At 40.9% G+C, this 17,158-nt stretch overlaps 1 protein-coding gene across 16 annotated transcripts in view; it reads left to right on the top strand.

The window, feature by feature from the left end:
• EYA4 (EYA transcriptional coactivator and phosphatase 4) overlaps positions 1-17,158 on the top strand; it is a 281,779-nt gene that overhangs the window by 26,972 nt on the left and 237,649 nt on the right. For 5 of the 16 annotated variants that reach the window (XM_074368335.1, XM_074368337.1, XM_074368334.1 and 2 more), the window contains exons 1-2: positions 10,707-10,858; positions 11,631-11,760. The exons of 2 other annotated variants lie outside the window; for them this stretch is intronic. The gene's annotated coding sequence lies outside the window, so the exon portion shown is untranslated. Of the gene's footprint in view, positions 1-10,703; positions 10,859-11,479; positions 11,761-17,158 lie in introns of those variants that run through there. 9 more of the 16 variants (XM_074368340.1, XM_074368338.1, XM_074368336.1 and 6 more) reach the window with 7 other exon arrangements.

Below are 17,158 nucleotides of genomic sequence, written 5' to 3'. Positions count from 1 at the left end.
ATACACACAGGACACTTATGGTTTATTCTTTTTGCGGGGCTGGAGGGTGGGATTAGGTTCATTTATTTATTTATTTTTAAGGGAGGTGCTAAGGATTGAACCCAGGACCTCCTGTATGCTAAGTAAACATTTTACCACTGATCTATACTCTCCCCTCTGCTTTGTTCTTATTGCCAGTTATAACTTGTGGCTAAACTGACATCCAGCTTCTAATGGAGTATTAGTAAAGAGGGTAGGTCACATGCTCTTGATTCCTGAAATTTGATAACTATGGTAAATAGATCTGATTCATTTCATCTCTGTAATAATATTCTGAACTCTGCACAAAAGGAAACCTATACTAAAGAATTGTCTTATGGGTTTCCCATTTTAGCCAGCAAATATAAGGTGCTACAAAGAATCAATCTGAGAAGCAGTTAGAAAAAAGGGGAGGATAAAAAGGGTGTCTTGACATTTATGTTACTTCTTAAATAGTTGCATATTTTTATTAAAAATATTATATTGAGAGTTCCTGTTAAAAATGTGTTACCCATAGGCACAATAATACACACGTTTTGTGCTCAGTAACTTCGACCTGCGTGAGAAGAGTTGAGAGCCCTGTATTCTGCCCCCCTTTCCCCAGCAATGAGCAAATCACTTCAACCCTCTGCAGCTAGTGTTTTGTAGCTACAGAATAAGAAGTTTGGGCCAGATGACAACCAAACCTGTTTACAGGATTATAAAATCAGTTATCCTATGACAGTTACTATTTTCCTGTTATTGAAGAAGGGAAATAAATTTTCTATCTGAAGTTTTTTGGTAGGTTGCTGACAGGATGGAGTAAGCCAGTTAGGGAAACAGTGGAAGGAATTACTTCATAAAAATGAATGACATATTTAAAAAATGCAAGATTTCTAAAATTCTAGCCTCGGATATACTTTGATGACCTCTGCCCTATTTTTTGTTACATAGCCATTCAAAATAGTGTAAACACTTTGAAAAGCTATTTATTTATAGACAGCTTATCTGGATAAAATATGATTAGAAAACAAATCAAAAAGCATATGAGAAAGAAGAAAGGTAGGATGGGGCTTAAATGGTGTAGGGTCGAGGCTAGTACAAAAAGACAAACTACAGCAGCCTGTACCTTCCCGTGGATGAATCCCAAAAGTGGCTCTAAACTTTTTAGCAGCAAGTCAGAAAGAGAACTTGATTGGTTACACAATTCTCAATGCCATCAAAATATAAGCAGCCTATAATTCTGATACTGACTTCTTTGTCTTTACAATAAAGACAGTGTGTAATGCCATGTGCTATTTCTCAACAACAGCCTATGAAGTCGCTGTAATAACTCCTTCCACTGGCCTATTCTCATTATTAGGATTTCTTGTATCTTTATAAAAATTATAGCTCTACCAATTAATACAAAGGTATATTTCAATGAGTCCCAGGCAATATAAGGAGGCTGAAAGAGTCCATATATAGTACATCTATTGAAGAGTTTTTATTGATCTATTCAGCATGTTTTTAGAGAGTGCCTGCTATGGTAAGATTCCACATTAAGCACTATAGAGGATTCAGTGATGAATAAAATGTAGCTTGCCTGCAATGTGCTTTCAGTAATCATCATACTGAGTAGATTATTGTCTGCAACTAAGACACATACAACTACAGAGGATGTTCGTAAGAAAGACCAAATACCACCTGTGGCTGGGTGGCTGAGTGACAGAGTGAAGCCATTAATGTTGGAAAGATAGGATAGGACCAGAGATTTGAGGCTCTGGGATGTGGGCAAAAGGGTTTTTTTTCTTTCCAAAAAAATAAAGGAGTGACATGAACAGAACTGTGTTGTAAAGTGAATAATCTGATAGGAGAAGTAGGGAAAGGCATTAGAAATGGGAAAACCAATTATATGGCTGTATATATAGTCTGTGTCAGAGTAAATGAGGCCCAGATTAAGTTAGCGTTGAAAAAGATTCAAAGGAGAGGAGAAAGTCAAGCCTATCGCAGAAGTGGAAACTACATGACTGAGCAAGCGACTGGATGAACATGGCTAAGGAGTGAAAGGTGTAGGTGGCTGGGAGGGCACTGGTGCCGTTAATAGGTAAGGGAACATGGGGAGAGGAGTATCTTGTTTCGGGGGAGGCTGAAAGGAAGAGACAATGGCTTCTGTTTAACAAAAACAGAATTATATATTCCTAGGTTTATACACTTCCTGATCTAAAGCTAGGTCCAAATGCTCCCTTCCTCATTCTCTTAGCTGGAAGCAAAAACTCTCTGAACTAAAATAGCCTGTTGTTTGTCAATGTTTCTCTTAAGAAGCTTGACATTTTCTCTCTCATGTAATAACTATTTTTAAATGCCCTACTTTCTGCTCTAGACTGAAATTTCCTGGAGGGCAGGGACTGTGTCTGATGCATTTCTACCTCCTTACACTGAAGTGAGCATACTCGACGGCTAAGAGCAGAGGCTGAGGAGCATCCACATTTAAGTGGCCAGAGGGTATTCAAGGAAAGGATAAAGAAAGAGTGATCAGAGAGGTGGGGGTGACTGAGACCAGAGCTGACCCACAGAAGCCAATGAAGAAGAAAGTTCCAGCGAGGAGCTTGCCAGTGGGGTCATTCACCAAAAGACAGGTTGGCAAACAAGAAGACTGAGAAAAGGATTTGATAGTGACAGAAGAGGGTTTTAGGAATTTGATATCCCAAAACCCAAGATGAATACTAAGCAATGCCACCAGGCCCTTGAATCTCTCTGTACTGTTGTCCAAGATGAATATTTCTGGCAGTTATGAACAATTTTTTGTCCATAGGGCCTATTTGGGAAAAAAAAAGTTAAGTGTTTATGGTTTTGTTTATTCTTTTTTTTAATTCAAAATTAAAATTGCTTTTTCACTGAGTCCCATTGGGTCTCCCCAAATGGTCAGTTCTTAAAATGTCGATTGCCTCTTACTAGAAGGACAATGAGAAGAAGGCTACAGCATTTTCAGTACTCAAATATTCAGATGGGGCAGAATCGAGGGGCACACAGGCCTCCCTAAGGCATCTTCCAGGTGCACTATCTCATTTCACCTTGAAATAATGATTTGTGGGCTCATCTTTTGGTTTCAGATGGGGTAGCAATGGCTCCCTTTAGGTTAAAATCAAGTTAACAGGGTCTCCGTGGCTGGATCAGTTCGTCTAGTTCAGGGCAATAATAGAGAGTGCTTATTCTGTCCCCCAGCACTAGTGAGGCACTGCCAAAGGCAATCACCCTGAACCTTTCCCCTTCTGCTTTTCTCTAACCCAGCCCTTCCTCATTTGTGGATGTGAAGTTTCCTGTCTCAGCAGATTGTCCTCAAGCACACCTCCTCAGCCATGTACCCCAGTCTCTGTTTTTTGAACCATAGACTGCTTTGGAAATTTCATTATGAAGTTGAGATGGTTCATCACAGAGCCTGAACTCTAGGACACATACAGAACACTTTATCCCTGCTAATGTGGAAGAGTAAAACATAGAATACAAAAGAGGGAATTGGTTTGGGCTTAGAGGGTATACCAAATTGCTCAAAAGGGATCCTGCATGAGTTGGATTAAAACACACAAATAAAACATACAGGAGGAGGGTCCCTGACACTGAATTGCAATCATGGTATCAACTGGAAGATTTGGTCACCCTTCATTTAAGCATCTAATTTTATTTTTTCAGTGAATATTTATCAAGTGCTAGATACAAGGTACTATGTGTGCAGAGGAAAGTTAGAGGTGAGATTCTGGTTGGCCACATCTGCCCTGGACAGTTGTCACAGCTGGGTTAAGGTATTTGTACTTTATTAAACAGACATTTGGGTCCTCCTGGAGATTTTTAACCAAGAGAAGAGGTACTTTAGAGAAGAAAAACTAATCTCTGTATGATGTATGGCAGAGAAGAGACTAGAGCAAGAGGATGCTGATGGTGACATAAGAGGTGGATGTGGAACTGGGCCTGGGGGGCAGCTATGATAAAGAAATGGAAGGACAGATGAGGAGACAATACCAATGCCAAATAAACCTGTCTTCTTGACTTATTGCCTGTGGAAGGGAAGAAAGGCGGGTAAAGGATGAATTCAGTGTTGAGCCTTCAGGAAGGTGATGCCATTGACAAAATTAACTTAGGAAGAGGATGGTGGGAAGGGCTGGTGGGACAGGCTGGGTTGATGCATTCAGCTTGGTGTGGGTTCAAGAAGCTTGACATTTTCTCTCTCCCGTTGAGATGCTAACGGGACCTCCAGCTGAGGGTGCCCAGCCTTCTGAAAAGGAGATTTACATCTTTAAATCGCCCATTTAGAGGTGGAAGAAGAGATTATGGAATGAATCAAATTGTAAAGGGAGATAAAATAGCAAAGAAAGAGAAGAGAACCTATGTCTAGGTCTATTTTTGAGTGTAATTAAGGGAAAAGAGGACGCTCTCTAGGCACCAGAGAAGTAGCAACAGAGGATAATAGAGGTTGAATCATGGAAGTCGAAAGCGGACTTAGCAGAAGGCTGCTGTCACTGACACCAAATACTTCCTGGAAGTCAGAGATGATGAAGTCTAAGAAACGACCATTAAGAGACCATTGATGATCTTAAAGAAAAAAAAGAGAGACCATTGATGGTCTTCTAGAGAGCAGTCTCAGTAAAGGGATGGGGGCAGAAGTCAGATTTCTAGGATTTACTAGAGTCTAGAAGTAGTTACATTGAGTGCTGACATTATTTCTGAGAGGGTTGGTGGAAAATAAGGAAATCAGGTAAACAGAAAAAAGTCATTTTAATGCATGTTGGAAGGGGTGCTGAGATCATATACCTAAAATTGAAAAACATTGTATTAATGTTTCTAAAATATAGTAGAAGGAAAGGACATTAAAAAAGCTTTCGTTATAGTTTTCAGTGATATTATATTTTCATTCAAAAACATTCAGTTTAAATGGATTTCTGCAATGTAGCAACCTTCCTAACTTTGAGATTTTATAAAATAAATGGATACTGGAGTTAACAATTCCAAATGCATTACTTTAAAAAACCAAGTCAATTCATTTGCCATCCATAAAGTAAACGTCCTCCTTCCAACAATCATCGAATTGTGCCTTTGGGGATTTTCAAATTATAATCAGTGGACATTTTTCATAAGCAGATAAATATCATAAGGATATAGGATAAAGAGTTGTATAAGAAAGATTAATTGTACCTTTCTTACATGTAGATAGTTACAAGCCAACGCAATCAAAAGGACAACATAGTGATCTTACTCACATTTTGACTACTCTTTTCATTAAAAATTGTGCTCTGAAGTACAGGGAGAAATCAGGATTGTTATAGTATGCTAAAAGAAACGCCATGTGAGATGAAAATAGAGAAAAAAAATACACTTAAGTTTGTTAGAATATGATACTTTCATGTGTTGGTGGGAATTTGCAGGGAAGTCAAAACACAATACTCTAGAAGAAAAAAAAAAACCGTAAAACTCATTCTACTATGCTAATGAGACCACACCTGGAACAAGGCATTCGACGTGGGGTACCTCTGACAAAAATGAACATCTAGGAAACCGGAAGTAGTTCAGAGGCAAGGAGTAAGAATGATTAAGGGCTTGGAGAGACTGAACCGAAACCAGATTAAAAGGCCTTGCATTTGTTTAACGTGGCTAACAGATGACTAAAAGTGGGCATGATATCTGTTTATAAACAGCTGAAGGTTGGGTGTAAACATGAAGGATAGAGTAGAATTGCATACTCTGGTACTAAAAGGATTGGACTTGAGAAAAGATTTCAAGAGAGAATTGAAAAGTAAATATAATGAAGCTGTTTCCCAGAGAGGGTGCATTTCCTTTTCTTTAGAGACTCTGCCAAGAATGAGGAAGTGTAGCAGAGAGCCCGGCAGAAGAGAATGACCCAACAGGTCCCCTGCGGATCTGATTTCCTCACCATCGCAAACCAGTAGAAAACATTTTTAAGCATGATCTGTGTGCACAAAATTACTCAGAGTGTGCTCATGTATAGATTTTAGAAAACCGGCAGCACAGCACTTTAGATTCTTGGGCAATCATGCTTTATCTTCATTTGTTCTGTCGTTGGCAGAGTAGTGGAGGAAAACAGCGTCAAACCTACTTCCTATTGATACTGGCCCCTAAAAGTCCATTCTCCCAAAGCTTAAACGGTTTGGCTTAGGATTTACTAGGAAACAACTGAATGACTTTATTTTTTAAGAATGGTGTATTCTTCCAGCTGGACTTTAAAGGTACCAACAGGGAATAATTTGAGAGATCTATTTTGGGATTATTTCTACAAGCATCCAGTCTTCTGTCTTCTCTTTCGGTGAGTAAAGTGTTGAAACCGAGCAGAACCTCGTAGGGCCCTCCCAAGTCCGAATCCTTCCCGTGTCCCTCATTTCTTGTTTGTAGGAAATAGGCTTCATTCAGCCTTGTGAGGCCTTCCCTGAGGTCCAGAGGGCAGACTCAAACAGTTGCTAATCAGAGAAGTAAGGGAATGCAGAAACAAAGGAGGAACAATCAGGAAACCTGTAGTGCAGCGATTAAAGCAAGGCCCTGGTTCTTCCTCAAGAAATATACATAACAATATTTTTGAGTTCTTCTGCAGGAACTAAGGTCCCCACCCAGGTGGAGGATGGTGACTTCAGGCTGAGTACTAGATTCCAGGAACACCGCCCTGTTACTCAGCACTAACCTATCAGGAGAAAGTCACGCACCCTGCAGCCCTCACCTCAAAATTTTGTCTATAAAAACTTTTCCCCGAAAACCATGGTGGTGTGAAGGAAAAACCGGGCTGGTCTAACAAGATAACTCACAAGTCTAGGAATGTGAAGGAGAGGCTGGGCTGGTCTAACAAGATAATTCACAAATCTAAATATTGGAATACTGATCTGAGTTCTGCTAGACTAACTTGTAAATCTAGGTTAATTAGTGTTGGTTTGCTGTTCATGATTTTTTGCTAGCCAGCTGGGTTTTCAAAGATACATATCTGGCTTTGGAATGTTGGTTTGCTGCCTCCCCGCCTCCACTTTTGTGATGATAATGCTGCTAAAGCTGTTTCATGCCTATTGGCCTAATACCCCAAGCTTGTACTTCACCCTATAAAACCTCACACGCACATCTTGGAGGTGCTCAGAGCTTTGGAGCAGAAGCCCCTCTGAGCCTGCTGGCATAATACATCTGAGTACTCCAACCCTCCGAGTGGTGCTTGTTTCTTGACTGGCCTGTCATTTCCGTAACAGTGGGGCTCAGCTTTTTTGAGCACCAGTCCCCCTCATCTGCCGTTCTCCTTTCTTGGCCCTGCAGGAAACCTTTCTCTGCTCCAAACTCCATCGTTTCAGTTTGTTTGGCCTCACTGCACTGGGCACACGAACTTGCATTTGGTAACAGTTACTCCAGTTTTTAGCCTAAAGTTTGTTCTTACTACCAATGGAACGGTTTTCCTTTAAGGTTACTTTAAAATACAATAAAAATTGGAAGTTTTGGATTGTGAGCTCTTAGAGGGCTTTGTTTGTTTAATCAGGCTTAAACAAAAAACCCAATGCCAAAATAGTGGCAAGCACACTTTAAAAATAGACAAACAGCCGACGATAACTGCAGGAGCAGCCCGCCCCAGAGGAGTTGGTTAAAGGAGTCGCTAATAGCTAATAAGTGAATCTTTTATTTCCACTGATTTTTGCTATCAAGTCACCTTTTTTTCTTCCCCCACAACAAATGGCCTTTCTCAAATGAAGTTGAACATTTATGGATATTCTTTTTTTTGGTTGTGGGAGGGAGGTAATTAGGTTTATTTATTTATTTGTTTGTTTGTTTGTTTGTTTATTTATTTAGGAGGAGGTACTGGGGATTGAACCCAGGACCTTATGGATATTATGATGGCCTGATTCTTGGCATGTAGGACCTGCTGGCGTTTCTGAATGACTTCCAGAATTTTCCAGCAGATTTCGGACTTCATAATTTTCCTTCCCTAAATGTCTTTTCAGGCTCTTTGAGCGCCTCTCCCCATTGATCTGCGTTTTCCTTTTCATTGCCTTGTAGAACTTTGTTGCAGTACCAGATTGAGCCAATAGATGCTGCCACTTCGTGATGTTAGCAGTTGGAAAGTTTCTATCTCAGTGGTTAAGTCCTAAGACTCAGTGTTTATTGAGGCAGGAAGTGGTGGGTAATGAGTAACTGCTATTGTCTCCCGTGAGAATAATTTGGCTTTTGACTGTGGACTGATGAAGTGTTCGAATTTTTACCACAAGGAAGATAGTAAGAAGAAGAATAAAAATTAAGTTAATTAGGATACAGCTCAGTGGTAGAGTGCTTGCACAGCATGCATGAGGTCCTGGGTTCAATCCCCAGTACCTACATTAATAAATAAATAAATAGGTGATAAACCTGATACCCCCTCTTCCCCCCACCTCAAAATTTTAATGTTTGTCTTAAAAAAATTAAATTAATTTAAAAAGATACCTCAATTTCAGATACTTCAAGTATATTTTAGGCAAAGAAATCAATAATTGACTAATAATTTTAAATTTAAAAAATTTTGTACTAAACATTTCTCTACAGTCATGGAAAAGAAAGGTTTGAGAATGTTTTGGAGAGCCTAAGGGACATAAGGAGTTTAATTCTTTAAACCAGTGTTTCTCAAACTGATACGTGAGAGAATTTTGGGTGGTACAGGATAAATAATTTCTGTAAAAAAGATTCATCTGCATGGTCATCTATTCATGGCAAATTATACTGGTTTTCCATTTATAGTGATGATAGAAAGTTTCGTTTATTAGATAAGTTTATTTAATAAAAATTGCTTATTTATAAAAAATATTAAGTCAATAATACTACAGGTGATATGGCAATAATTATAAAAGTGGTATTCAGTAGAAATACTGGAAATAATGCCTTGTCTAAAAAAGCACATTACTGCCTATACAACCTTTTTTTGTTTCTTATGCTCAATTTATTTCAAACTTGGACTGTTAATGTGACATTTTATATCACTCCTAGTGGTATCTATGTAAAAGACTATGTGGATGGATTTGAAAGTAATAATGAGAAATTGAATAACTAATATTGTGATGTAATTCTGATTTTTTAGGATAACTTCTGCAAACATTCTTATGTAGATGTGTAAAAATTATGTGGGAGGAAAGTAACTTGAAAGCAAGATCGGTATTGCTGAAAATATGATTTTAGAAGGGAGTAAACATGCTAAAAGACTATACTTGTGTCAACAGTATGCTGTACTAAAGCAAGAATTTTTATTTTACCCAAATTATGCATCTTCACACTTTTATGTTAGAGGTCCAATTAACACATAATGTTTCATACCAAAATGAAAGTTAAAAATCTGTGGCCTTATGAGGAGAGTATTACATTTAGCATTGTACTAAATTTTTACATGTTAATTACTATAGCCACTGAACATTCCAGACAGTGAATGATTCACAAAACATTTAAACTGCATATTTTGCCTGTAACATAGAAACTGTACTAAAAATAATCGCATTTTTTCTCCCTACTACCACTAATAATAGCATGACCATGGCTGAGTGGTCTTTGGGGTTACACAGAGGCTGTTGAATCTTAGGTCTGCCATTTATTAACAAGTTGCTAAAAATTCTGCACCCTTAGTTTTCTCACCTGTACAATGGGGAAAACAAGATCTGCAAAGTTAGTTAAACCTGTCCATTGATATTTCCCTCCTCAGTGTATATTAACTGGCATCCTCTTCAGGCCAGAATGTGCTCTAGATCATGCTCCAATTCCTCTTTGTGCCAAACCCACCGCCAGAACCCTTTCTACCTTGAGACCAGAAAAGGAAACATTAAGCCTGGCAGTGCCTAAGCCCTCCAAAATAAATCCGCAGGAAAGAACGCCCAGTGAGTGATGAGAGCAGCAATAAGCACGTTTATCAATTGAAATTTACAACCTGACCTTTTCCATTGCCTGTTAATAATTGTGGATAATGTCCCACTAATTTAAAAATAAGTCAAAACTACAAGTATTCAATATTTGTTTTTGCTTTTGAATTTAGTGTTCCTGTCAGTTACATAAGACCAAGATGAAGTAGAGGGTGAATTTTTTTTCTGAACTTCGTACAGAATACAATTCAGTTGATAATATATTAAAACTAAATTTTCTTTGGCAGTAATTTCTACTAGTTAATTTGTACGCCTTCAGGCCACATCTAAGGCAGTGTAGGGGGCTGCTTGTTGAATCATAGGCTTTGTGTTTAGAGACCACTGGATTCATCTTTGGGACCATTTACTTAGGTTTCTTTGGGCCTCGTTTTCCTTATTTCTTATACGGCATTAAATAAGCACCATAGAGTTGTGAAAATTAAATGAACTCACACGTACCATAAGTGACCGGTGTAATCACTGACACTCAGTGAATTCTCAATAAATTAAAACACTTACAATCAATGTGACAATTGAAGATGTTCCCAACACAGGCAGTAGGTTTTACTAAGAGGTGATTAAATGGATGCAAACTTTATGTATTGTTTATTGCCTACTTCGCTGAGGCTTCTGGTTGTGTATACTTGTGTGCATACAGAATATTAAATCCTATGTGGGTGCATAATGCATGCGCAGAAGGCTTACGCATGAAATGTCACTTCAGCAATGTGCCTGGGGAAGCTCTGACGCTGTCTTGGAAGTCAGTCGTCGCAGCATGACCTTTGGGCATCTGGGAGGGATGCCTATACCTGTGCCCAGCGCTGGAAGGGGCCCAGGCCCTCCCCAGCACAGTCTCTCCCCATACTGCTTACCCGTGCCTCTCATACATCTTCACGGAAAGGGGTATTTCCTCTCTTTAGAGAAAGCTCCCCAGTCTGGGGTGGGGTGGTTTTTATTTTACGTTGTTGCAAGTAGGCGAAGTTCTTTCTGTCTCCTCCCTTGGGGTAAGTGGAAAGGAGTTCCGCAGGGGGCCCGTAGTGGCCGACACTCGGGGATCGGGTAGCCATAGAGTTAGAGACAACTCGGAGGCTGCCGAGCAGAAGCAGGTGGGGACAGACAGCGGGTCCCCGATCCAGGGAGGGGAGTGCGGCCGCGGGTCCCTCCCCTCCGCTGGGAGGTGGCAGCGGCCGGCGCCAGGCCAGTGGGGGCGGGGTGGGGGCGGCGCGGAGGGCGCGGAGATTACCGCGGCGCCACCGGGGACGCCCAGGGCCCAGAGCGGTCCCCACGCGGGACCGCAAACGATGACAACAGGCAGTCGCCCGAGGTCGAATAAAAAGGAGTCGCTTCCCCGAGTGTCGCCGCCCCGCGCTGTCTGCCCCGGGGGGCACCCCCCCCCCCGCGGCCTCCAGTGGCCGCGGGCGCCGGCGGCGGCGTCCCCCGCCCCCACCCCGCACGCAAGTGCGAGGCTGCCCGCGGCGCGGCGCACGCTCGGCCGCTCCCGGCTTCCGCGCAAAACTTCAAGCCCGCCCGCGTGAAGTTGTCGCTCCGCTTTCGGAGCAGGAAAGAGCTGGGGGGGAAAGCTGGGTACTGACGACCGCGGTGGCTGGGCGCGCGCTCTCTTCTTATTTTTTCTGTCGTCGATCCGGAGTTTTGGCTCCTTTCTTTTCCTCCTCCCCCTCGTAGCCGGCTTCTCCCCCCGCCCCGTCTCTCCCCAACTTGTGTACGCTATTTGTTGGGGGGTGGGGGTGGCCGAAGGGGATGTCCTCTTTTCACCAGAGGCACAGCGCTAAGGGGAAACTTCGACACTGGAAGGAACGAGAATAAATACCTAAATACGGACACACGGATCCGTTGCTGGGGCAGACACTTGAACTTCGGGATCCCGAGGCAGTCTGGGCAGCAAGAGGTGAGTACTTCTTCAGATCCCCATCCTGGGGCCCTTGGGGCCTAGTTGAGGGATCCCGCAAACTCCCCCCGGAAAGCGCGCGGCTCTGCTGTGGGCGCAGAGTGCTGGGGACTGAGGACGCGCAGCGGGACGGTGTGTGGGCGCCCGGGGCCCCGCGGGGGCTTGATGGCTGAGTGCCGCCTGCCCCAGGGCCCGGGCCGCTCGGAGTGCAGCGGTGCACTCTGCCCTGGAGGATGCCCCGGCGCCCCGAGGGTCCCTGACGAGCCTTTCTGTCCCCGGCGGAGTCCTTGCGGAACTGGATGCACTGCTCTATATTTGCACTCCGTCCTCGCCTCGCAGGGGCGCGCGCCTGGGTGTTCCCCGCATCCTTCTTGTGACATTTATTAATTTGTGATGACCCCCTAGATAAGTCAGACACAAGGATGCTGACCCTGGTCCAATGGAGGTATTCATAGTACTGGTTTCGTGTATACATTCTGTGCTTCTGGTCTAATCTTGAGGCACCAACAGGGCTGTTCGACTGCGGCCGTCCCAGTTTAGTAGTTTTTATGTGGCGTGGACCATGTCTCCTGCAGTTTGCCAGGGTCCGTGAAATGAGAGGCGCCTTGTCAGAGGAGTCGCGTTCATTGGCCTGGGACGCGGATGCCGTGGAGGGATTATAACTTCGCCAAGCGGAGGAACCTGGCCGGGGCGAGCAGGTTTTCTCGTTACAAAGCTTGCTGGGTCTGGGGTGGTTGTGGGACTTGAAACGGCTCGCTGCTTTAGCGTCGTTCAGCGGGTTTTGGAAGTAGATGCGCATACTGTTTTATTTTGCTCCGCACAGCAGCCAGGACTTTGTTTAGTAGCACTTTCAAGATGCTTCTTTCTTTTGTGAACATTATTCGGAACAGCTTGGAGCTATTAGGGGATTTGCGGACCGAGTCCCGCGGCAGAGTAGTGGCGAAACCGGAGAGCACGGTTTAATTTTTGTCATCCCTTCCCTAGTTGGAATGGCAGCGTCTCCCCTCGCCACCACCTATCTTTCCCCTTCCCTTGAAAGCTAATGGGGTTCATGCTTTGGGTGAGTGCGTGTGTGGGAGGGTGTCGTTTGTAGACGGTCTTTTCTCCTCTGGCCGCCGGCGTCTCTGCCCTGCACTGCCCAGCCGGCAGAGTCATTCATGAATCTAAATCTGAGGGCGGTGGAGGTAGGAGGTAGGTGCAGGTCCCTCGGCCCTTTCTGCCAAAGTGCAGAATAGCGACAGGGCGTGTGTTTTGGTTTCAGAGCAGTTCCACGTGGAGCACCTCCGTGTGCGTGTGTGTTGTGTACTTGATCTGTGAGGAGGTAACAGGAGTCTCGTGTTCAAACCCAGTGGGCCGTTGGCCATTAATTTGCTTTCCTGGCTGTCATTACAGACACTTCCAAAATCTGATACCTAAGAGAACCAACAGGTTAGGTTTCACATTAAGAGCTCATACTTAACAGTTTTCTTTCTCTCTTACCCCTTTTGGCTTGGCACCCTGGGATCGACGTAATTGATGGAGCGAAACGTATCTTCTCGAATATGGCATTTTGTTCCTCTTCTCATCCGCGGCCACTTTTTGCACCCTCGGGCGTTAGTCAGTTTCGGTGCGCGCTCCTGCGGGACTTAGAGGGGAGTCTCAGGAGCCTTTAACCACTGCGGGCTCCCCTTCTGCAGCTCCTGGAGTTTGATTTACACGTAGGTGACTGATGGTATTGAAAGTTGAGAATGGGTTTTTGTCTGTAGGATTGTTTTTGGTTTTATTTTAAAAACGTCCTCAGGACAAGGAGATTGTACTTGATAATCTTCCCCGGGTAGAATTAGGTTTTAAGCAGAAACACTGCCCTTTTTTTTTGTCTTTTAAAATACTTCTGGCCATTTTATAGTTGAAGAACCCAAAACTAGGAAAGGGGACGTGGAGAAAAATCCTAAAACAAAGTATTTGATACATAGTAGGGTGCATTATAACGTTATCCCAGGAAATATATAGCAGTAGTAAGAAGAGGCAAAATGTTTTGTGTGGAGCTAGACTGCCAGAATCTGATTTTTAGGGCAACGATACCAAATGCAGATATAACTACGTTCATTTTTTATTGTTATTATAAACCATAAAAATAGTTTGTTCCGCCTCATTAAAAGTTGTAAGCCATTCATATTTAAACCAATTTTTTTTAAAAATGGCTGTAAAAGACAGTTAAAACCTTTGACAGTTATAGCTTTGAAAGTAACATAATTAGATTATCTGAAAACTGTTCCTTTTTCCTGATTATTAGGGATATATCCTTGTCCTTCATAATAAGTAAAGATCTAAAATCAGTGCAGTTTTCAAAAATTAGTTTTTCTTTGCCAGTTACCTCCTGAAAATAGGATGCTCTTCAACATTTTAAGGGCATCAACAATTAGAAGTTGTTTCACAATTATAACTGAAATAAAAAGATTTCTTTGATGATTTTTTTTTATGGATATGGATTTATTTTACTGGATATTAGAGACTTAGTTTCTCCTTTACAAAATGAAGTTTTTTGTATGAATATATTTAGCAAATATTTGTTTTAAGTAATCTGTTCAAGTTTGAAGATTTAAAAAAACGCTGAGATTTGTATAAAAAGACATTTGAATAAAAACAATCATTATTTTTAAGAAATGCAGATGCTGCATTCTAGAAGATTTGTAGAAGGCAGATCAAAAAAACTGTCTTTACATAAAAGTTTCTTTTTTGAGGGGAAACTGGTAGATGAGTAGTTTGTCATTTTGCTGGAATTTATTTTTTCTTTGGAAAAAACCTCTGAGTTAAATGAAAAGAAAAATAACCCTCCATTTCTGAGAGATTCCTTTTTATTTATATTGTGATGTGAGGTGTAAATAAATTTTACATAGCCACGGGAAATGGAGTGTCTAGTTTCATGTTTTCAATCTCTGTTGCAAGCTCTAAATGACTGATGCCATGTCTAAAAATATATTTATGTGGTTTGGTATTTCATTTTTTTAAATTTTATGTACTGAAATTAAATTGTCCTGAATTTTTAGAAAAGTAGAATGGTAGAAAAACCATGACTATTGTTATGAAAAGTTAGGATGTTCCAAAGTTCACATTCTAACTCTCAAATAATAAAATTACACTTATTTCACCCGGCAGCTCACACTTTGCATACAGAATTCAAGAAGAAGGGAGATAATCCTTTTCAAGACTTAGTGAAGTGTTAAGTATTTTAAGAGTGCAAGTATTTATTGTATTTTCATTATCTTTTTTTTCCCTCTGTTAGGTAAATGCAGGAACACTGAACATTTAGTAAAAACAGGCCCCCCTTTATAAGAAGTTTATTCACCATAGTTCTGTATTGCAGCTGCTGGTCATATTTCATGGAGCTGTTAAAGCACTTAAAACCTAAAATTAGGTACTGTCTGGTTGTAAATATTTCAGATCACTCATCTAAGAAACAAATAGAAGAGTGTGTTATCAAAAGTCGTTCTGAATCCTCTCATTGAAGAGCTGAACAAAACATCTATCAAACACCTTGTTATTTTTTTCAGTGAGAATATAATCATGACAGTTTCTTTTTCAAGTGGATAATATTCTTACATACTCTGAACGCTTATGTGTCTCCCTGCAGAGTATCTTAAACTAATTGTATTCAGAAATACCTTTGGGAGATTTTATTACAAGTTACTGGGTGAATGCAATCAACACCAGGCGGAATAAGATGACTTTGCAGTGTACCTGCTTCTCATGAATTTTTCCCAGTGAGCTAAGAAATGACATGCTCTTTCAGGCACTTGTCCTAGAGATGAGTGAGATGCAATGGTGTATTTAATTGCAGTGTGTGTGAGACTGCATTTTGCACTTAAATGTATTTTAACGTGAGGGACACCCAGTATGCATTAAATTGTACGTGGAGCTGAACTTGGCTTCACTTAGTTTGAACCTGAGTGGAAGAAAATAAACAAGAATCACATATTCCAAAGCAGCATAAGCAACTTTGATTATTGCTCGTAAGAGGTCTGCAGGCTTTGTAAACATTACTGTCATGTAATATTGCTTGTGGCTCTGCACTTTAGGCTATGCCTTGGTGATACGCCATTTTCCTCTTGAAGTTTGTGATTCTTAGCACGTCCCGTCCATGTTTCTACTAGTAGAGTAGTAGTGAAAATGAGTACCACTACCCTTACTCCCCTGATTCCTTTTCTCTCTTCAAGAAGAAGAAGTGAATCGATGAATTTAAAAATAGTAACCATTTTGAGTTATCAAAACCACATTTATATGGTGGTTTAAAACAGTTTCAGAGAGTGTACCTCTAAGTCTCACTGTAACCTTTCCTGTCATTGAAAGGTGCTAATTGATCTTAGGGCACTGACATAATAGTATAGTTTGATATTTGAAACCTTTCAGCATTGGTCTGGCCCTTTTCTCACCCTGAGATTTCGGTGCATGGCTGATGAAGAGTAACACCATGTTAAAATGTCAGGAATTCTAATTTTTCCCCCATGTGAAATGTTGGGGGAAATACAACTCATATTTTTAAAGCTTTTATGTATGTACAGTAAGTAAATTTATTTTAATGTGTTTCTGGGCTATGAGAGAAAGAACTATATTATCATGTTAGGATTTTTAAATCTCATTTTTTTCACAGGTAGATTTCTTTTAGGTTGAAATTTTTAGGTAAAGTCTGAATGCTGTGATTGCATTTGAATACATTCAAAGTGAACTTGCATTAAACCAATACATAGAATAGCCATCTTAAAATTTCATACTAAGGTATATTTTCTTATTTAGATCTTAAAGTATAGTTTAAAATAAAAATTATCAGTTCAGCTTTTGTATCGTTGTAAGCTTTCTATTTGTGTAAGTAATCATCGTTTTTATCATCAGTTGTTATCATCATCACATCCTAGCTGACATTTACTGAGGATTTATTTTTTGTGAAACACTTTAGGCACTTTACTATTCCCATTTTACAGATGAGGAAACTGAGACCCAATCATGCAGTAGACTGGAGCCAGGAAGTCAGCTCTGCAGTCCGAACCCAGATCCCCCATCAAACTTTGCATGAGGCAGTTGCTCCCATCAGTCATATATGAGTTCATTTTAGGTGGCACCCAAGCAAACATTATTTATTTACTTTTTAGAACTTTTGTTTTAAATGGAGGTACTGGGGATTAAACCCAGGACCTCATGCATGCTAAGCATGCATTCTACCGCTGAACCATATCCTCCTCCCAAAGCAAACATTATATTTTTATATTATTAGTTATATATTTATTTCTAAGGATATTAGGGAAATATGTTAAATTTCATATTAAACCTATAATTTCATGGATAATGTTGTTTAAGACAAGGCCAAAAAAGGATTGAGGCAGAAAAATATTTAAAAGCACCTATTTAAAGAAACGTATTAAGTAAC

Source organism: Camelus bactrianus, chromosome 8, assembly GCF_048773025.1.
Source record: "Camelus bactrianus isolate YW-2024 breed Bactrian camel chromosome 8, ASM4877302v1, whole genome shotgun sequence".
In the NCBI taxonomy this organism is placed as follows: Eukaryota; Metazoa; Chordata; class Mammalia; order Artiodactyla; family Camelidae; genus Camelus; species Camelus bactrianus.
Note: the sequence above shows the minus strand (reverse complement) of the source record. Positions and strands in the feature narration are given on the sequence as shown.